The sequence below is a fragment of the Schistocerca gregaria genome, chromosome 2 (assembly GCF_023897955.1).
Source record: "Schistocerca gregaria isolate iqSchGreg1 chromosome 2, iqSchGreg1.2, whole genome shotgun sequence".
NCBI classification, from domain to species: Eukaryota; Metazoa; Arthropoda; class Insecta; order Orthoptera; family Acrididae; genus Schistocerca; species Schistocerca gregaria.
In genome coordinates this window covers 970,554,427-970,578,579 of record NC_064921.1, presented here as the reverse complement: position 1 = coordinate 970,578,579, position 24,153 = coordinate 970,554,427, and positions in this window count along the sequence as shown.

Sequence of the window (24,153 nt, the reverse complement as noted above, 5' to 3'; positions counted from 1 at the left end):
TGCTTATATGACAATAAGAACTTCAACATTATATCACTGCTTTCTGGCAGAGAGGGAATAAAAGTTGCTTCTCAGGTGAATAAGAAATGTTAAAATGTGAGAAAAAAGATACAGAAAAATAAAAGGAGGCACTGTACTTACCTTTGATTGAAAAATGAAACATCCAAATGAAGAGGAAACCTCGAGCTTCAGTGACTGTATCCATTCATTGGTAGGAAATAGTCCGCTTCATTGTTTTTGAAAGGTGTGACCAGTGTCTGTTAGTGAGCTCTTTCATTTCCTCAGAACATATTTTAACTGTATTTCGTGACCCGAAATTTTTGTTTTATTACTATCTTTGTGATCTTGCAATAACCACTTTTTATACCTCGATTCAGGTACTTTCACAAACTTTATGGCAAGCCACTGCATCAGTAGACAGTCTTTAGCGAGACAGTTGGCCAACAACAATACTATTCGTAGGCAGTTTGCAATCCTTGAAGTTTCCTTATTCAAATGAAGTCGCCATTACATTACTTGCTTACTTACTTTGTCGTACGTTACAGCGCAGTGTTAAAGCCTGTTCACTTTAGGGGCTATGTTTGAGATGCATGCTCTTCTCATGAAGTCACTTTTATACTTTTAGGAGACATCTTATTCAACAGTCTTTACTACATGGATTACGTCTATTAAGATCAGTATAGTTAATTTTCTTACGTGACACATAGCTTACTGACTGAAGCTAAATGCCTTTATTTATTGGTGTTGATATGCTCACTCCTATCCTTCCCCATACTTGTAGGCAGTGGAATAGATTCAGGGAGGTTGCGAATGTTCGATTCCTTAAGGTTTCTTCCACACAGATGTTTTTCGATTATCTTTGTGATGACAGTACCTTGCTTGTGTAGCGAGATTTTTGGGTTCAGTTATCGCCACGATGTGATAAGTAAGTATTGAAATGGAGTGAAGCCAACTCATTTTTCAGAAAAATACTCGTATTTTCCTATATATAATTTATTTAAATGTTTCACAGTACTGACCTGCCATGTGCTGCAGAGATATTCCAGTCTGCCATTCTTATTCAGTTTCAACAACCAATATTCAAATACAGAGGAAGCACTGATTATTATTCCTTTGTTATTATTATTGTTGTTATTATTGTTTTTATTGTTATTATAATTAAGTAGAATCTCTTTGAATGATACCTAGATTACTGAAAATGCACAAGGTAAGGCTACAAACGATACTGTGTTGTTCGACACTGATAGGAGACATGTGGTAGCACTGGTTCCCTGAACTGCTATCATTTTACAGCTGATAAAACTTCGGATTTCTGTTAAATGATCTTTCAGCTAATCAAGTACATTCTGTATTCTGAATTTATATGTACACAACCGAAAAACCTGCCCCCACTGTAAAGATGAACGCTAAAGACAAAAGGCTAATACATATTCACGCAAAATGTTGCTTACACTAAAATGTTCAGTCATGCACCATATATGGTTTTAAGATATGCAGCCAATTTTTTCCCTTTAATTGGACAGGTTTTATGAATGTTTGTGCTGTGTTATTACCTTATATATGTTTCCCGAATCAGATAATGTTAGAAAAGAATTTTGTGCGCTACATAGTTCATTCGGCAAATCACTAAAATCCGATTTTAGTTTCAGAAAAATTTCACGATTTATTCTAGAGAGAAAGGTACAGAACCGCAGAAGGTCAATAATGCATTGGTCCATTTCTGGCCCTTGGAGTTGATTGATAGAATTGTTTGTTGTTTCCTAGTGGATGTCGAGCCGTATTGCGTCCAAATGCTTCGTTAGATGATCAACATCCCGAGCTGACTGGAGGGCTCTGCCCATAACGCTGCAAACGTTTGCAGTTGGAGAGAGATCCAAAGACCCCACCTGCCAGAGTTCGGCCATCACGAAGACAATCAGTAGAAACCCTGGCCGAGTACGGGAGGGAGGAGGTATTAGTTTGGTGAAATGTAAGCCAAGGGTAGCTTGTCATGAAGGGCAACAATATGGGGCGTATAATATCGTCACACATCGCTGTGCTGTAAGAGTGCCGCAGAAGACGACTCAAGGGGTCCTAATATGAAGTGAAATGGCACCTCAGAGCGTCCCTCCCGGTTGCCTGGACGTGTGGCGAGTGAGAGTGAGGCTGGTATCCCACCAGTGCCAAGGGCGTCTCAATACGCTTCTTCACAGCTCATCTGGGTTCAATTCTAAATGTGGTTCATCATGGAAAACAGTTCTATGACAGTCAATAAGATTCCATGCCGAACGAACCCGACACCACTGCAAACAGGCTTGTCGGTGTACAGCGGCAGTCGGAGCATGGGACAGCCCCTTTCTGTGAGCTACCTATTGATGGTCTTAAAGCTCCAGTTGCACGTCTAATCGGCGATAATGATGAATCCAGGGCCCTGAGTACCTCTCTGGCGATTGTGCGGTGCTTACATTCTGTCGTCTCTCTGGGTCGACCGCTTCATTCTTGGCGCTGTGTTCGGCCGTGTTTCACCAACTCCTGGTAAGATCATCTAAGCGTGCCCTCGCTTCCATTCAATTGTCGAGCAACTCGACCGATTACTCCAACCGATTTGCTTGTGCCCATCTAAACGTTCTCTGTCAAATGTTGACATCTGCGTATATCGTTCACAAGGAATGAAGTTCACAAAGACTTTATGCCTCTATTGACGTATCACCTGTTTACTATCCTTGCCACCTACTTGGTAAAACCGCACTGAAGCGACACAGATTCATTCACTGGGTGCCATTCTCTGATGACATCTGTGTGAATATGAATTTGTGACCAATTTTACTTAACTTCTTCGTGGTGCTTCGTTTCGTTTTGTGTATCATAGCTTGCTAAGCTCTGTCTTCCAAAGTTGCCTAAGCTTTTTATAACACATAAAGAACAGTAATTTTCAAGTGGGTACCTAAATGCTACGCCATTTTTTGTGCACCTATATAGAAACATGTACGCCTGTATTTTTCTCTGAATACCAGGAGAACATGTTCAGGATCAGAATGTGTATTGCTAGTGCAGTGTATGTAACAGTTATAAAACTACAAGTCTGAAAATAATTTATCAAACCCGTATAATGAGAATAGAAGACATTGGATGAGTGGTAAGACGTGTCCATAAATTGGCTCTTCTTTCATTTTTTTTAGGGCATCAGTCTTCTGACTGGTTTGATACTTCCCGTTAAGAATTCCTCTCCTGTGCCTACCATTTCATCTCGGAGTATCACTTACAACAAACTGCCTCAATTATTTGCTGGATATATTCCAAAATCTGTCTTCCCCTGAAGTTTTAGCCCTCTACAGCTATCTGTAGTACCATCGAAGACATTCTCTGATGTCTTAACAGACGCTTTACTCTCCTGTCTCTACCTCTTCTCAGTATTTTCCTCTTATTCTTTCCCTCTCCGATTCTTCACATAACCCCATCATTCCGTACCTTATCTGTCTAAATAATTTTCAACATTCGTCTGTAGCGCCACGTGTAAAGTACTTCGTTTCTCTTCTGTTCCTGTTATCACACAGTCCAAGTTTCACTACCATACAATGCTGTGCTCCAAACGTATATTCTCAGATATTTCTTCGTCAAATTAAGGCCTATGTTTAATACTAGCAGACTTCTCTTGGCCAGGAAATCCCTTTTCCCCAGTGCTAGTCTGCTTTTGACGTCCTCCTTGCTCCATAAGTCGCTGCATATTTTGCTGCTTAGGTGGTAGAATTTCTTAACTTCATGTACTTTTTTGTCATCTTCTACTTGAATCCTGATATTAAGTTTCACATTGTTCACGTTTCTGCTACATCTGATTACTTTTGTCTTTCTTCGATTTACTGTCAGTCCATAACCTACAATTAGGCTGTTCATTCCATTCACCAGATTGCGTAATTCTTCCTCACTTTCACTCAGGATAGAAAAGTTGTCAGTGAATCGTATCATTGATATCATTTCACGTTGAATGTTAGTTCAACCCCTGAAACTTTCTTTTATTTCTACCAATACTTCTTAGATGCACAGATTGATCAGTAGGGACGAAACATTATATCGCTGTCTTACATCCTTTTTCATCCGAGTACTTCTTTCTTGGTCGTCCACTCTTATTATTCTCTCCTGGCTCCTTTACATTTTGTATATTGCCCATTTCTCCCCGCAGGTTGCCCCCATTTTTCTCAGAATGTCTTGCATCATATTACACTATCGAATGTTTTTTCCATGTAGACAACTCCTACAAACGTCTCTTTGTCTTGTTTCCACTGTCACCTCTCTGGTGCCTTTACTTTTCCTTAAGTCTAACTAATTTTCATCAAACACATCCTCCAATTTCTTTTCAATTCTTCTACATATCATTGTTGTAAGCAACTTGGCTGCATGAGCTGTTAAGCTGATTGTGCTATCAGTCTCGCACCTGTCTGCTCTTGCAGTGTTGGAATTGTCTGGATGCCATTTTTTCGGAAGTCAGATGGCATGTCGCCAGACTCATACATTCTATACAACAACGTGAGTAGTCGTTTTGTTGCCAACTCCCTCAATAATTTTAGAAATTCTGATGGTATGTTATCTATCCCTTCTGCCTTATTTAATTTTAAGTCCTTCAAAGCTCTCTTAAATTCTGATTCTAATGCTGCAAACCCTCAAAATTCAAAATCGGTTCCTGTTTCTTCTTCTATCACAAAAGACAAATCATCTCCTTCTTAGAGGCCTTCAGTGTAATCTGTCCACTTATCCGCTCCATTTCCTGGAATTAACAATGGAATTCCCGTTACATTCTTGAGGTTAGCATTTTTGCTTTTAATTCCACCGAAGGTTATTTTAACTTTCCTATACGATGGGTCAGTCCTTCCGACAATCATACACATTTTCATGCAGCCATTTCGTGTTAGTTTCGCTTCACTTCCTATATATATCATTCTTCAGTGACTTCTATTTCTGTATGCCTGAATTTCCCTGACTGATATTGAACTTCGTCTTTCCTCCATCAACTGAGGTATTTTTTCTGTTACCTGTGGTTTCTTCTCTGTTATCTTCTTTGTACCTGTGTTTTTCTATCCAATTTCTGTGACTTCCCCTTTTAGAGATGTCCATTCATCTTCAACTGTACTGCCTACTGAGCTATTCCTTATTGCTGTACCTGTAGCCTTAGAGAACTTTAAGAATATCTCACATTCCTTAGTGCGTCCATACCCACTTCTTTGCTTATTGTTTCTTCCTGACTTATGTCCTAAACTTGAGCCTGCTCTTCATCACTACTGCATTGTTATCTGAATTTATATCTGCTCTTGGGTGTTCATTACAGTCCATTATCTGATTTCGGAATCTCTGTCTGACCATGACGTAATATAACTTAAATCTTCCCATATCAGTTCGCGTTTTCCAAGTATGCCTCCTCCCCTTGCGATTCCTGAACAGAGTATTCACTATTACTTGCCCAAATTTATTGCAGAACTCAATTAATCTTTCTCCTCTCTCATTCCTTGTCTCCTGTAACCTTTTCCTCTGCTCCTTCCCCTTCAACTGCGTTCCAGTACTACATGACCACTAGATTTTCATTTTCTTTTACGTAGTGCAATACCCTTTCAGTATTCTCATATATCCGGTGGCTATAACTAAACTTTCCTTATTTAATACGTTATAACACGTTATAACACTTGCTCAAGTGTCAACATGAGCTTGGACAGAACGGCATTATTGGTGGAGTTCTATCACCAAAACAACAGTAATGTTGCTGAAGCACATCGAGAATATCGCCGACTGGAAGTACTACGGAAGCGTCTTCCTTTTCTGCCTGCTGTTCAGAGTATGATGAAGAAGTTGGAATCAACTGCAGATGTGGGCGTCGGTCTGCGTGGAGGCCGATGAACGGTTGCACGACAGGGCGTTTATGAAATCGACGTTGCTATGACAGACAACGCTGCGCGCAATTCCCGATCATCAAGCAGTGCGCGTGCTGTGTCACGACGGTTGAACATCCCGTGGTCCACTGTACGGAAGATGCTTTTGAAGCGTTCTCAAATAGTATCGGTACAGAAGCCATATCGTATAGCAATTTGCACCACAGGAGGCACAACAATGTGGTGACTTCACTTTACACTTTCTCGCAAGGATTGAGGTTGATGAGGGCTGACTCTGGACTTTCGTATCGATAGATGAAGCTCATTTTTCTATGACGAGTGAGGTGAACACATAGAACTGCCAAGTGTGGGGATCATCACCTCCAGTCACTGCGCATGAAGTTCCTCTGTATGGTGAACGTGTCACCATATGGTATGGCTTCACGGCTACATTCATCATTGATCCATTCTTTTTTAAACAGGTTTGCACTAACAGACCAAAGACGTGCAAGGAGACTGGCCAGCGCTACTGCGATGTGCGTCTCCAGCATCTCGTCTTCGCCCTACAGGAGATTGAAATCAACAATTGTCATGGAAGACGTGGCTCCACCACACATGGCTCTTGAAGTTCACTTGCTTTTCCGATACGCATTTGGAAACGATCGAGTTATCAGCTGGCACGATTACTGCTCTCACTCCCTGCGATTTCTGGTTGTGGGGCTACCTAAAGGACAGGGTTTAGCATGGGAAGATTCACACATGTGCTGATCTAAAGCGGAGCATATCAAGAGAGTTAGCCAGCATACCTAAGGACAGGCTTCGTTCTGCTGTGCAGAATGAAGTCCTGCGCTTTCAGACACTTCTGGACACTGGCGGTCCTCATATTGAACCCCTTTTGCTGCAGTAATGATACCGTTATGTAATGATATGATGTACTGTAGCACCACATTAAAAGTGTTTCAATTGAATTGATTCGTGTCCTTGACATTAATGCTACCAAGTTTGGTATTCTTACGGTGAGAAGACCGTCGGCAGACTGAGGGTGACTTCTTATTGATTATTAATCCAAATTTAAGCAGTTGCGGGTTTCGAACGCTGGAGCCCTGGACCACTTTGCACACGAATCTTATATGTATTCACAATGGAATGAACAGAACAACAGTTTACCCAATTTCAGAATGGTGTCTCTGATGCTAGTTAAGGTAAACTAAGCAAAAAACAGAGTTTTTACGTGGTCATAGATTCTGCTTTCCGCTAAAAGTACTAGAGCTATTCCTACAATTCTACATTTGTAAGCTACATATTACCTCCAAGCTGTTTAAGATACGAGCAATAAAATGTTAGCACAAGTGCAGAGGAACTATTAGAGATATAACTGCTCAGTGATTTTAGGATATATTTAGCTGAACTTTTTGATATTAGGGACTTCAGCGCCGAGTCTCTCAAACATCTCGGTGATCATGATTCCGGTAGCATGTTCTTAAGTCCATCTGTGCATTAGTCCCTGTTTTCATTGGTGTTTATTGCTGCTTATCGTATAGAGGAACTTTCCAACATCAGTTTCTGATGTCCACGAAAACCGATGTATATTATATTTTTAAACTGTAATGTTTTTCTTGTGGCTTTCTTCTGTATCGTCAAAAGGTCGGCATGGTTATTAATCGATTTGTTTAAGAAGTGGTCGTATGCCCTTCCTGTCACCATCCCGTTACGTCTTGGTACAGAATATGCTACTCGTGTGAAAATGGGCGAAAATTTTACAAATGTATACGATTCTGGGAACTGAGGCGGGACTTGGGTATCAGTATCAGCCCATTATTCACTCAGTGGAATGTGGGCGACCGCCACAAATCCTATATTCAGACTGCCTAGCACTCCAACCGTAGTCGTTAATCCGCCGGAGAGACTCGATCAGGGGCTTACTCAACTGTCCGTCCCGGTAGCGGCGTGTTAATGTGCGTAGCTACCCGGGTGGGTGAAGTTACATTTTGAACCTGAAAATTGCACTTGTACCATGGGTAGCTAAATGACAGGACGACCTGTTGGTACAAAGGTTCGGAAAAGGCTTTCACTGTATTAATTACTGTGCCTTTACATTTTCTATTTAATGCTGTCGTAGAACGCCACAGTTATCTCAGACGGAAAGGAAATTTTTCTTATTTATTTTACGGGAAGATTACTATTTAAGAACGATAGTTATCAATAATAATAGTACTAAGGGCTGTGGTGGTTTTATTCATCCGCAGATGACATATCTTGGCATGACAGTCGGACAACAAAAGAAATATCTTAATCTATACACCCAGGCATTTATATATTTACAAGTATGACGAAGATACGACAGGTAGTCGCCCATGTCCATCCCAGCGTTTGCCTGAATTAATAAGGGAAGAATAGCTGGATGAGGACTGGGACTTCCACTCTCCCAAATACAAGGTTAAGTGAGTTCACAGATACACCAAAAAAACTTTTGCGTCACCCCAGTTCCCAGAACTCCTGAAGATAGACGTTGACTGTTGATATTGTATCACAGAAACACTCCCTTTGACTGTTCAGAGATGTCACTAAACCCAGCCCAAAGATGGAAACAACGATGCATCAGCTGTGCCTATATGACGGAAGCGGTCCGACAGCCGATCTTTTCCAGTCATTCCACCAGGAAGGAGGCACACGGCTCGTGTTGTCTCTAGTTCAAACATGCCTAGACGGTGAATACCACTGTTCGATTGCGTCTCCATTGTTACTTTGTGCTAGAAAGGGCTCTCTGCTAGGGAAGAGTCCAAGAGTCTCTGAGTGAGCCAAAGCGATGTTGTTCGGACATGGAGGAGATGCAAAGGGACAGGAACGGTCTCTGACATGCTTCGCTCAGGCCGCCCAAGGGCTACTTCAGCGGTGGATGACTACTCCCTACAGATTATTGCTCGGAGGGATCCTGACAACAACGCCACTATGTTGAATAATGCTTGGAGCTGTAGAACGTCGTGTTACGACTCAAATTGTGCGCAATAGGCTTCATGATGCGCAACTTCACTCTCGACGTCCATTGCGAGGTCCGTCTTTGCATCTATGACACCATAAAGCACGGTACAGATGGGCCCAACAACATGCACAATGGACCGCTCAGGATTGGCATCTCGTTCTCTTCACCAGTAAGTGTCTCGTATGCCTTCAATCAGTCAATCGTCGAAGACACACTGTCTAGCGAGTGGAGAAAGATGGAGGTTCCCTGCTATTTTGGGGTGGCTTTATGTGGGACCCACGAGCGACGCTGGTGGTCATGGAACATGTCGTAACGGCTGCACGATACGTGAATACCATCGTCCGGCAGATAGTGCAACAATATCGGCAGCATATTTGAAAGGCATTCGTCTTCATGGACGACAATGTGCACCTCATATTGAGCCCCTTATATAGCAGTAATCTTGTGAATGAATTCCTTCAGAATAATGACATCGCACTATTAGAGGGACCAGCATGTTCTCAAGACATGAACCCTGTCGAGCATACCTTCGATAGACTGAAAAGGGCTGTTTATTGAAGACGTGACCCACCAACCACTCTGAGGGATCTATGCCGAATCGCCGTTGACGAGTGAGACAATCTGCCATAATGAACTTACTGATAGTATAGCACGACGCATGGAGGCAAGCATCAATGCAAGAGGCCGTGCTACTGGGTATCACAGGCACCAGTGTGTACAGCAATCTGGACCACCACCTTTGAAGGTCTCGCTCTATGGTGGCAGAAGATGCAATGTGTGGTTTTCATGAGCAATAAAAAGGGCTCAAATGATGTTTATGTTGATCTCTATTCCGATTTTCTGCATAGGTTCTGGAACACCCTCGACCGAGGTGATGCATAACGTTTCTTGATGTTTATCGATGGTGTTCAGCACTGTTTTGCAAAGAAGTTATTTAAAACCGTAAAATGTTAGTGCTACACTGTTGATTCATTTCGCACTCTTAGTCACTGCACACACTACATACAATTAATTTCATAGTGTAACTATCAGCTTATGTTAGGACCATAGCGACTATATTTGGTTTCCGAATTGTGCACAGTTTGTTTGAAAGAATGAGTCAGCATCCACAGCATCCGTCTATAGTGGGTGAGATGCTGGGCTCAGAAGAGAATAAGGTGTTAGCACGTACTGTACATTGCGTTGCTTTGTGGGAAAGATATTTTAGAGGTACTATTTCTTTGTGTTCGCTTTTTTCATAATCCTTACTCTGTGTTATCTAGATAATCCTATGCGACAAAGAATGTGTGGATTAAGAATTAATTGCTAACTGCCTTATCAAGTATTTTCGTTTCGGTTCTCTCTTTAATCTATATGTGCAATTTATGGTCCATTTATTTCTTTGTGTGTAATGCTGTTTTGATTCTTATCTTTGTTCTTCCTTGGCGAATGTAAGTTCAATCAGCATGTTGTTCCTCATTCATGGATGAGGCTGTTTGAGCAGTATTTATAAATGATATTTTTGATGTGCACAGTTTATTGTTAAATGTACTCACATGTGTCGTGAAAATCTCCAGTGTTTTTAACGAATCTTTATTATGAGATTACTGCTATTTTTGGATTTTACTATTGTGGCCCTGTCCTGTAGTTTGAAAACCGTTTTAATGTTTTATTGTTTTCTCTTCTGGAAAGAATGTGATAACAAACAACTGAAAGTATATTTGAATAGTACATAAGTAAATGACCAGATGTTACATTCTAATTACAGGATTCAATAGCCCTGATGCTGATGACATTCTACATTCAAGTATCTTTGTGTGTTCACACCACCTCAACTAGGAATCAATACTGTTTCCTACAAATTATGCGTATGTTACTCAGTCTACATTTCATTTAATTATTTCACTTTCCCTCGTCAAACTGAAATTCATGGCGCATGTTTTTCTTTACGTTCCCTGAAACTTGACTGCATATTGACACTGTAAACGTTGTACTAAAAGAATACATTTCGTTGGATTATCAGTTAAAAAGAAGGAATATTTACTGTAGGTGAATCAAAAGAGGTCTATCACTGTTACCAGAGCATTTTATTTAAATTCCAAAATACATTTATCTTTTATCTCTACAGTAAAAAATAACGAACAGAACGTATGAAATACATATCTAAAATCTGAACTGCCATTTAAACATTACTGAAATGTATTTTCATTTTGTAAATGGTCACACATTATCAAAGTTCAGTTTTCAAGATGAATGTTACAAAAATATATTCATAAATATTTGATGGGCTCTGAATGTAGAGAGTAAATGTTATTTATTTGCTTGTATTCCATAAAAGCCTACCACTTCATGAATTATTGTGGCTCAGTCTTTCTCTCATTTTCTTACATATAAAAGAGGTTATTGGACGGAGTTTTAAGCTTTAAAGAGCTAACACTGGTAGTCTGCAACAGAATCAGTTCACCGACGATATCGAAATTTAATACACTAACGTTTACAGTAAATACCTTTTCGTGTTGCAGCTCATCATATAAAATTACGGAATCTGTACTAGTTATGCATCGAACAATACACATCTGAATCAGTAAAGTAAACAGTTTATCTGCAGAACCAGCAGGTATCATATTTGCATCATAAAGGTATGACAATCTCTCATAACAACTTCTTAATACAATGGCGTCGTTTGTAAGTATATATATTTTTAAGCATGATGCAGAAAAATACCCTTATTTGTGCGTCCTGTTTAAAACTAGAAATCGACAAGTCTCATGTTACAACACCAACCAAAGTTCTGTTATATGTTTAGATTGTGAAACAACGAGTAACAACGATTGCCCCTCATAAACAGAAATGATATGCCTGCTGTCCATCTCACATCTCAGGTGAAATTTTGATAAATCCTGGTAATTGTTCGGATTACATGCCTACATTCCACCTTGTTGATCACTGAACTTCTGCAAAGCAATTTCCCAAGCGACACCCAACCTGTCATCAAGCTGCCTCATAACTTCGTCCAAAACGGCCGTATCTGGCTCGAAGTTGTCGTTGTCCGAAGCATTTGGGACACATTTGTCATTGTCAGCATCTAAGGGAAGATCGAATGTACGTTCTGAAATGCAGTCATTATTAACGCAAGCACTATTTGGCTGGGGGAAACAGCTCTGCGAAACACTGGTGCTATCCGAAGAAGAACCAGTCGGATATCCTGTGAATTGTGACCAATGTCCAGCATTACTTTCAGATGTGGTACTGGGACCGAAAGGCCCGTATTTTGTACCATCTTCCATCTCTGTCCCTCTACGAGCCAAACTGGTATCGACATTCGGAGTGTTGCTAGCAGAATGTAACTCATTATTACCACTTGCCTGGCTAGAATTTTTATCTGAATAGGTGGGACAACTCCATCCAATCGTACCCCCAAATTCTGAAAGCGGATGATATGAATCTTCCATTATTACATCTTTATTCGGAGGCATCAAAGCTATTGATGATCTCGTATCATACCTCCCTATCAGATCGCCACTTCGTCCTGTTTCATTTAATGAATTCGTATGTGGTTGTGACATATAATTATAAATAGTTTCTGGTGATCTGTCGAACAACCGTTCCTGAATTTCATAAGCACATCTGTCGATACCATGTTCACCATGATTTCTTTTTTCTCTTGTTTCTACGAGATCGTTCCCTTGTCTTTTAAACGTGGAGCTCGCCATCGAATAAGAGCTGAAATCATTCACTGGTGGCCGAGGGATCGAAGGTAGCTGTGATGTCGTAGCACTTGAGGTAACTCCAGGCACTACGGGGTTTCTAACTGTTTCAGGATAGCGAGTTGGGTCTTCATACATTTTGTAGCCTTCAACAGTGGCCTGTAGTTGCCTTCCCCTGTAAGCGCAAGGCTCTTGTAACGGTGAAGCGTATTCGGTGTTTGCCCTCTCGTTGTACCTGATAAACTCCTCATTCAGACTAAAGCACTTGCTACGGATGCTTTTAGTAGTTGTGTGTGTAGACGTAACTTGCTTACCGATGATGTTCCGCATCTGCAATTGTGCAGCGTTGTTGAGCTGAAAGTCTGAGGAGCTGCTTTTAGAAAGAGGATCTGGCATGATATAACTCTCGCATTCATCACATTTCAATGGTTCTCTTCTAGAATGAAACGACACCGTACTTGGCACATCGTAACAACAATCACCTTCACAAATTTCACAACTGTCGACTGGGACCGTTTCCCTGAGATTTTGTAATCCAACCGTCTGACTCGGATTTGTCACCATACTATTGAACATCCTGCCTAATGTAGTACTGGAGCTACCCTTTATAATGGGCGCTCTCCCGCTTTTCCTCTCACTACCTAGAACGTAATTCAAGCTAACAATGCAGTTCGGCAATGGGCTGAAGTCGTTACAGCTCAGACTGAAATGGCTTTGAATCCATACCGACTCTCCATATTTGGTGAGCATGCGATAGTAGTGAGACAATGACTGGCCTTTCTGTAGAACTGTCTGATGGGAGCGACGGAAGTCTATCGCATCACATGGATGAACATGCTGATACAGGGTACAAGAAGAAAACTCCCATGCAGAGTATCCCAGAAGGCGCAGCAGTTCGTTGTCTGCAAAGTTAGGTTGTAAGTTCAAACCAGTACGTATGACAAACGCAGTCAAATTCAGATGGTATTTCAACATGAAGGACGGTTTCAAAGGGCGTCCTACAAACCAAAGAGAAGGGCTGAGGCCAGATTTACTGCCAAGCTCAGATCCACGGATTGATTTATGAGTTCCTACAAAGCCAACACAGTGAATTACTATGTAACCATCATTTTTCGAAACATGACGTTGGTTTTGAAATTTATGTTTCATCCTAAGAAAAAGCTCTAAGCGAGTGTTGGAAGTGGATGGGTTAGACTCGTTATTTATAAATCCTAGTACAATTGCATTTTCAACCTCGGTACGGTCGGTAGGATGAACGAAATCCAATATTCTCTTTCCAGCCATTTCTTCTGCAGTGAAACCAAGATACTCCAACACATTTTGGGAAATGTACTGGACTATTCCACTTCTGCCCAGGTGCAGGACAAAGCCATCTAATACAGCGAGATATGTGTCCAGTGGGATGTTATCTGGGTCCCTGCAAACAAAGATGGGAGTTTAATATGTTACAATATTTTGGATAAGAAATACTCGTAGAACCAAATATGTAAACATCAACAGCAGAAATTTAATAACTAACACCGTCGCAGCTTAATAATTATCTTCCATGAATTTCCAAAGTGTATACAAGCACATACCATAGTCTGATATGTGTCCATATGCACAGTTGGTTATTAGAACTGCGACGCAAGAAAGGTTAGTAACCTTAGAAATATTTGTTATTGTGCCTGAACAATATACCAGGAAAAGCACATGGTTAAATTTCAAGATCATAAGGGGGTTATACAGGATGCGATATCTAATAGAAAGGGTTACTGCGTCAGGCAGCAACTACGGCTGTGACCCAGCAGGACATAGAATCTGGATCAGCTGAAATAATAGATATGGAGAGGCCATACTAGGCTGCTTCACCTGTATACCTGAGTATGGCTGTGGCTGGTGAGTAGCAGCATACTAGTTTCAGATGTTTTTAGTGGGTTAAGTACAGGTACATATATGTAGAAGGTGCTAGCCAGGGTAACAATCGAACAGCTTGGTCGACCATGAACACGGCCAAAATGCAATTTCTGTTGCATTTTTTTAAGTAACGTAACAGAGTGCTGGACGATAGGCCAAAGCAACTAGGCTGAACAGATCAGCTATGTAATAGCTTCTGTCCTAATTCTTGGGTATGTAAAACACAGATGACCATACTTTGCGTCGACTGGTGACGCAATTACAACAGGTGTTGTGCTCATATGGCGATCAAGAATACGGCCTGGCAACGTTTGTTCCCCTCGAAGCCTCTACCTACAGGTAAATCCATAGTGGTGGTGGGACTCGTCTGTAAACAGTACGATATTGCAGTGTATGAGTTGTTCGGAAGTACAATGCAATGTTCCTTCGGGCATGCAAGCATATTCAAAGAAACAGGCACAGTGGCGACTGTAGTTGTTATCGAACACATGACATGTATTCTTAGTTGCAAATGAGCACAAACATCAGGTGGATAATGGAAAACCAGGCCTGAAAATTTGTACCGAATCGTGACTCACAGTCACTGCACTATCGTATTTATCCGCCGACGCCAACCGATCAACTTCCAATTAAAATGTCCTCCCTGGACGGGAATACACATAATGGATGTGCGAATGCAGCTTGCAGGCACGTGGTTGACGACATTTGGAAGTTTGGAACTGGCCTGAGACGTGTTCGGATAGTCTATCGATAAAGGGACTACTCGCGATAGGTGGGAAGTATTGGTTCGAGTCCCAATCAGGCACAAATTTTTACTGTTGTCGCTCTATTATACAGTTGCTTACTGTCCACATTCACAACCGCGAATAAATATCATGTAAGGATTATTGATTGGCATGCCTCTGGCTGCTGCCATCATAAAAAGCTGTAACAATTGCCATCTTAAGGACAGACCGTAGTGCTGTATACGCTGTGGCACTTTCCTTATGGATGCTCATCTTGCTGCAAACAAGTCCCTTTTCTGGCTTATAGTACATGATGTGGCTATAGTACCCAGCACGACAGAAAGAATTTTGTCTAACATCTCAAGCGCTAGTCGCTTGGTCTGCTGAAATGCTGAACAGTAAGAAATAAATTACCCCTGTCCGGATCTCAGAGGTGGTATCCCAAACAACACACGTATTAATACAGTAAGGTGGCTAAAGCCACCAGATACCTCTTAATATAGTGTCGGAGCTCCTTTTTTCCGGTGCAGTGCAGCAGCTCGATGTGGCATGGACTCAACAAGTCGTTGGAAGTCCCCTGCAAAAATATTGAGCTATGATACCTCTATAGCCATCTAAAACTGAGAACGTGTTGGCGGTACAGAATTTTGGGCACTAACTGACCTCTCGATGATGTCCCATAAAGGTTTTATGGGACTCATTGGATGACCCGAGTGGCAAAACCGTTCGCTTTAATTGTGTAGAATGTTATTCAAACCGTTCGCGAACCGTTATGGTCTGCTGACATAGCACATTGCCATCCATAAAAATTTATTCATGGTTTGTGGACATTAAGTTCATTAATGGCTGCAAATGGACGTCAAGTAGCCTAACATAGTCACATCGTGTCAGTGCTACGTTCAGATGAATGAGTGGACTCAGTCCATTCCATCCAAACACAGTCCACACCATTGTGGAGCCACCACTTGCTTGCACAGTGTCTTTTTGACATCTTGGGTCCACGGCTTTGTGAAGTCTGCACAGCCCAACCGGTGCCATCAGCTCTTACCAACTTGAATAGGGACCTATCCCAAGCCAAGGTTTTCCAGTCATATAGGTTAGCAACGACACTCGCGTCGGTTGTCTGCTGCCACAGCCACTTATCGCCAGATTTTGCCGCACTGGCCGAACGGATACGTTCGTCGTACGTGCCACATTGATTTCTGCTGTTATTTCACTCAGTGTTGATTGTCCGTTATCAGTGACAAATGTAGGCAAGCGCCACTGCTCTCGGTTGTTATGGCCGTTGTCCACCGTATTGTCTAAGGTGGAAGGCAATGCCTGGAATTTGGTATTCTCGTCATACTTCTGACCCTGTGGATCTTGGAATGTTCAGTTCCTTAACTATTTCCGAAAATGAATGTCCCACGTGCATGTAATTACTATACCACGTTCACAGTCTGTTAAATCCTGTTGTGCGAACATAATCACGTCGGAAACCCTTTCATGAGGATCACCTGAGTACGAATGACACCTCCGCCACTGCGCTGCCCTATTACAAAAAATTGCTCTGAGCATTTATGGGACTTAACATCTGTGGTCATCAGTCCCCTAGAACTTAGAACTACTTAAACCTAACTAACCTAAGGACATCGCACACATCCATGCCCGAGGCAGGATTCGAACCTGCGACCGTAGCAGTCCTGCGGTTCCGGACTGAGCGCCTGAACCGCTAGACCACCGCGGCCTGCCCTATTACACCTTGTGTACATGATACTAATAACATTTGTATATGCGCACATTGCTACCCCATGTCTTTCGTCACCTCAGTGTATTCTGGAACCGTAAAGCACAGCCCATGGCAACAATCGTGCCACAGTAAAATTCTGGTACATACTGGTAGATGTTTCACCTTATGGTGGGATGTATAAAATTATCCCAGAAACCGTCCAGAGTGGCCGAGCGGTTCTAGGCGCTATAGTCTGGAACCGCACGATCGTTACGGTCGAAGGTTCGAATCCTGCCTCGGGAATGGATGTGTGTGATGCCCTTAGGTTAGTTAGGTTTAAGTAGTTCTACGTTCTAGGGGACTGATGACCTAAGCAGTTAAGTCTGATAGTGCTCAGAGCCATTTGAACCATTTTTTCCCCAGAAACGACCAAAATTCAAACGAAATTTCTTAATGAGGTACCCACTGGGTAATTTTCGTTCTGTACATATTGTATCTTTTTGGTGCTGTTGCGCTGAAATGTTGATTATTTTCGTATCCAGGCTTGTAACGTTTGCCAATTTGACTTATATCGCTTGCCGCTTTGATGTCTATGCAATTTAATAGCGAGTAGTGACGCTGAATACTAAGATGCTGTACAGAGAAGTACGTAGAAGATTGTGAGTGGTTGGGCGAGGTGCAGAAACAAGGGAAATTGTGTGACGTGACTCTTAGGTTAACAACGAGCATCAAAACGGATACAGGTATTAGGGAACATAGGGTTATCGCAGTGAGATTGAATATGGCAATCTCGTAATCCTCAAAAGTATACGAAAAATAAAGCTATTGAAAAACGCAGATAAAAATTCACTTGTCACCTTCCGGAGAAACCATCTTCATTCCTTCCAAATTAACAATGTAAGTGTAGAAAAGATGTTGGTGGAATTCAAGGAAATATTATCGGCAGCAATTGAGAGAGTGAAACACCCGTGGATTCACTCTTGTCTCCGGTTGAGAACAAAATTAACAACACTAAGTTGTTGCATGAGTCTGTTACACTCTGTTGTTGCTCCTGCCATAGCTCTGACGATTCATCACTCAGGCTAAAATTCCTATTGCAGCAGTACATCACGAGAAAAAGTAACTTTTATAATAATACTCTTGTCACGCATTTAGCCGGACCAGAAAAATGATATTGGAAAGAGATTTCACTGGTATAGTTGGCTGAAATCTTCGAGTGCAAAGGCTGTTCATTAAATTTCGTTCAAAATAAATCTTACCGTACACAGTGGCCCATTTATACTCTCTAAAAAACCAGCAGCGAATGTGCCGAAAGCTGACGATATTGACCCATAACACAAAGTGAAAATTTCGCACACAGTCACTAATTTATTCATGGACGGCTTTTTAAAGACCTACCAACTTATGAAAGTAAACTGAAAATACGTTCATGATTTGAAAACATGTAGTAGACGAATTCAGGCGCTCCTTGGATCCCTTTCAGTGCGTATTGGTCTACATAAAAGTTGGTGGGGCATTGTAACACAGAATTTAGAGAAAATAAACTTATACGAACCTGTTCCTACTTGCGCTGGATCCCGGATTAGCGTACAAATGCGCAGGGGTCCTGATGATGTTGACAAATATGGCTTACGCCATCTAGGACTCGAAACTTCCGATAAGAACTAGACCACCTTCGTGTTCAAGCAAAACTGCTACTGTTAGGAACAGATGCTCTATGCCCTGGAGATAGGATCTTCAATGGAACCAACAGAAAAAAAAATGTCGATCGGTTGCTTTCCTACCATATCCTGGGAGCGTATCTTCAAACATATTAAGCATTTTTAGAGATATATAACGTCTGAGACGCGTTTTGTCCTTCAGCCAAGATCAGAGATATCCTTGGCCCGGTTAAAGATGATCTAGGACCGAGGATACCAGGTGCTTACAAAATTCCTTGGTGTTGTGGAGAATCGTATATCGGGGAGACAGTTCGCTCCGTTCATAACGGATGTGTTGCGCACCACCACCACCATACACGATTAGTGCAACCTGCGTAATTTGCAATAATGAAGCACTATCTTGTGGAGGGGTACCGAATGATTCATAGTGAGTAACATTCACTTTATCCTGCGTTTGGTGATGAGTTTGAGTCTCCATTAAATAAATTAAAAATTAAATGGCTCAAAATATGATAAAAATTGTCCTTTAAGTAAATTGTGGAGTCCTGTTTTATCCGATATTGAAAGGACAGCGGTCTTCAACTTGTCCGAAGGAATGTATTGACTCGCAGACTCGGCCTATGAAAGTACCACTGTTCAAGGTAAAAAACGTTTCTGACGAGATTTGGAAAACAGATTTCTCACCTAAAGATCGCTACCAGTTGGACGACTGGAATGTCGTGCAAACATGATTATATTATTCGGCTGCGGACGTATGAAGAATATTATCAATTAATACACCGAGGAAGTTTACGTAGTCACTGAAACTGTGTGATTGTTTTTTCCTCCGTCATCCAAACAAAGTGACACACTACTGCAACTCAGTGTTAAATATAATGAACCAGTGTTTAAAATCGGTGACTTTAATCGGAGAATTTCACCTACAGTGCCATCCAAAAAAACAGTACCATTAAAAATACACGATGAGGATGACTCGCCCGTGATCTTATTGCTTCGTTGAATTCTCTACTTCTTTTCCTGGACTTATTACGAACCTTCAGAGGATCGGCTTGTTAATCTGGGATTGGCAATGTTCGTGGCATGGGATGGCCGTTCTTGTCGCCATCCCTTCCGCCGTGTGGGAGATTGTGTAACTCATAAGATTGCGTTTGGCAAAAGACATGTAAAATTGTGAGAATGTTTACCGAACGTCTGCGAATGACGTAACTGAGGGGGATCGTGGGTACCAGGCCGGTAGACATCTAACTGGACTTGACAATCCGACTAAATTCGCACATAGATCGGCCGGCGCTCTGGTCCTTGTCACTAATCTGTCGGGCGAATACGGATCCAGCCCGCCTCTCCGTATCGCATGCTGACGTGCGTATATCCGGGCGGGTCACGTCGTTGACGTGTCCATTCCGGAATTATTTGAGCAGCACGTGGAAGTTACGTGGTGTTTAGGTTGCAGACAGTAGACATGAGAACTGAATATTTGACTCCAGATGTTCCTCGTGCCCTGCCAACACTAGAAATGCCAGTTTCAGCTCAGTGTTGTGTTTACTGATGGAACACATTTAACACTGCAATAATTTCTAGAAATAAAACAAAGAAGGTTATATTATAACACTCATGGACACCGAGGTTATTAGACACGAAGTACAAGCTCAGATCGCGAAGAAGTTGAGACGTTTTCCCTTCCATAGGTATTACTGTCCATGCATTTGCCGCAAATGAAGTAAGGAAGCCGCGTAGTACCAGCACCATCAGGCTCTCGATAACTGCTATTTTACCGAAACTCCATTGTACACGAAAGGAAACTATTTATTAAAAATGGGTCTGGCTCTTTTTATAAGGTCAGATACATTCTTGACACAGCTTCGTCGCCTTATTATGGACGAGGAATGGCCTTTCGAGAACGTATGTGTTGGTTTTTAGGTCGCCTCCGTAGTCGATTCAGGTACTGCCCAGCTGACGGTGGAATTCGAGATAGAGGTACTCGGTTTATATACAAGGTCAGTCAGCTGTCCCTGCCTATGCGGTTTTATGGAGCCTGCAATCTCATTTCTGGTCTTCAGCAAAACAAGAGCGAGATTTTCGATTCTTTCGCTACACTACGCTCAAAAATTTAGGCCTACGGAAAAAAACGAAAATGAACTTTTTTGTAGGAAACTCAGTGTAGATACATTTTGCACTTGGATATATACAAAACTAACATTCAAATTCACATCCACCCTACATTGATCCCTTAGCAGTCAGGATTTCTAATATCTTGTTCGTGGTACTCTCTTCAACATCTGTAAAAAAATTTCCGATACACAGAAGTATTACCAATATTCGACGTTTTTTGGTTTCTGTTGGTTGGGATATTATGCCACCAGCATAGATGGCCGTTTGTTTAACATTGTTAATTGAAGAGTGCTTCTGATATTAATGAATGGAAAACGGCTTCTGTAAACGTCACGCTAGATCTAATTAAATTGACAGTTCAGCACAAACTTAACCTTTAGGAGCATAGTAGTTTCGTAGTTACAAGGCGTGACGCGTACAACGATGTAACTGTTTATTTTATGCTGTTGAAATTCACTAAATATTTACCCAAAATTTACACAAAAACTTCATTTTCACTATCTATTAGTACTCCACTAAGCCGGTGGCGTAATAAAGCCAGTCAATGAAGACCAAGTAATGTCAAATGTGGACATAGTTCTTGTGGTCACAAACTGAGGATTGCATAAAAAGACAGCGATAGGGCCAGCTGAATCTTCGTAATAGAATATTCCATTGCATCTCTTTGGCCAACGAAAGGAGAAGAGGGTAGCTGATAGTTTGAGATCATGAAATTGTGGGTCAGTAGTCTAAATTAAACCTCAACGTCTTTTCATAAGTTCTCAGAATCTTTCAACCATTTCGAAATTCAGCACTTCAGAATATGCCCTCAGTTAAAACCTACGGTTTTGAAAAGCTGATTTACTGATGAATGACTTTCTGTCATATATTTGAAATTGAATGAAAAGTAACTATGTCGTACTTTTTGTTAATGGTACTGTTACTACATATGTATCATAATAGGATTTACGCTTCCTAAGTGCTTCTCACATGAAGTATTACTGACAAAATACTTACCAGTCTGAGGAACGTGCGTTACGTGTCTCCACATTTGATGTCAGATCTTCATCTTATTACTTGAATGAATTGTAAATTCTAATGTTTGTATTGCCATCTGAATCATAAATCGATGATTATGTTAAATACATGCTAATAGTAATTAATTTTAATTTCATGAGACTGCTATTTGCTGATGATCACCATATTACTGGAAAATCTGAAGTAAAGGTTCAAACTATAGTACGTACGTTACGTCTAGCAGCAGCTAAATAGGATATGAAAATACTGAGATATAAAACGAAAGTGACGACATTTAAAGGGTTGACACAAGAACCAAAGCTGTTACGGATGAAGAAATAATTAAGTTAATACGAGCGTTTGAATATCTAGGATATAATTTTCAGTTTCTCAAATCAGATGATATACAGCTAAAACAGGAAATGTAAGAAAATTTCTCTTGCACTATTCAATTTATTTTAAAACATAACTTGCTAAAATAAATAATAATTAAACATCACCAGTTAATAGTCTTGCCTTAGCAGCTGTATGGTAGCGAATGTTTGCCCCTAAACGATATCAGTTACGTCACAATTATTAGAAATGAAGTTATTCCGTTCTGTAGCAAAATATTCGTTACTGTATCATAAAACAAACAGTAACATTGGACAAGAACTAAAAGAGAACCGTTACAACTGTTCTTAAAAACACAGACTGGACTGGGAAGATGTTGTCCTATGTACACTCACGCTTTAAAGAAACAGAACACCTTGAATGACTAGAGACACAACGTTCATATTCGCAGTACATATACAGCAGTATGTTCTACAGAACTGATTAGCATTTGAATCACGTCGGTCCGCGGTTTCAAGGTCAACATGGACATCGCGGCGCAACTCCACCTACCGATATAATGTGCCTACAAATCTCGTGGTCACTATAAACCGAAGATAACTGATCAGTGTGACTTGGGCAGGCTTCAGATCAGTGAGTTTAGAGGAGGACGCTCTGTTGGCATGAGAGAATGTGAAGCGTCCATCCAGAAAATTGCTGTTCGTGTGGAACGAAGTATGTCAGCAGTGCAACTGGTGTGTGGAGAATGGTGCACGGAAGGCCGTAGAACACGACGTGATGGGTCAGGTCGCACCACTCAGACCACCTTGCGAGAAGATCGACACCTCATCCGAATGGTATTGCTGGACAGATCTGCGTCCTCCTCGGCTCTGGCGCAACATTGGGACTACGTAACACATCGTGTACTATCAAGGGCCACAGTACATCGCCGTGTATTACGGAATGGGTTAGTTGCGCGTAGTCCGCTTCTCCGCCTACCTTTTACGAATGTGCAGAAATATGCTAGACTCCAGTGGAGCATGGAGCGACATCATTGGGGATATGAATGACATCAGATAGTGTTTTCGGACGAATCCAAGTTATGTTTGTTTGAAAATGATGGCCGCATTTTGGTCCACTGCTGGCAGGGAGCGACATAACAGTAACAGCATTCGCACATGACAACAGTGCCAACCCAAGGCCTTATGCTGTGGGGTGCTACTTGCTAGAGCCACAAATCACCATGTGAGCGGGTTCAGGACACTGTGACCAGTGTCACGTACGCGAATGAGACCTGAGATCCGCAGCCATACACTTCCTGAGCAACACCTCAGGTGGCATTTTTCACCAAGACAATGCACGACCCCATGTTCCTGCAGGAACACGTGCTTTCTTGGTGTCACAGGATGTTAGCATTTTGAGCTGGCGGGTAGGTCATCAGACTTGGCGCAAGTCGCAAATGTGTGGGACATGGTGAAAAGACAGGTGCATCCCAGTGACCCAGTGCCAACCACCACAAACGAACTTCGCAACCAGGTTCACGCAGCTTGTACGACTAAATCACAGGACGACATTCGTGCCTTATACATGCCGTTGCCGTCACGCACGGAATAAGTTATTAGGGCCCACTGCGGACCTGCGCCTACTGGGCAACAGGACATACACTAAACTGAGGTAGCTAAAATGTTTATCATTTCTGCAGAACATACTAACGTACATGTCCTGCAAATATGAGCATCCCATCTCAGTTTGTTCAAGGGCTTCTGTGTTTAATTATACATGAGTGTATATCTAACAACAGAAAAACTAGACCTACTGAACTATGTAATCAAACTGGGAAGGAGAAGCTTTAGATGTCCCTTAAAGGGACGGCGTCAACAAACCTGAAGCGGAACACGCCAAAAAGCCTATTTTTCCAAGGCAATGAAGATGACGATGACTTTTAAGTTTGTTAAACGTAAATTAATCTTTAATATAATGATTAAAAAATCAATGAGGACAAAGCGATATTCAAGTTCATAATATTACTAGAACGAGCGAAATTTGATCGCTTCAAGTCAAGTAACATTCTTTGTTTAGCTACTTTACAGATTGAAGACAGTACAAAATCTTTTTCAGTTTTCGTTCGGCTGAATTCTGAGACAGACGCATAGGTGGCATACAAATGCGATGAGGAGGAGGTCTAGAAACTGAAAAGGCACAACAGTATCTATTCCATACAAGAAATGTAAAAAAATGATTACAGTCAG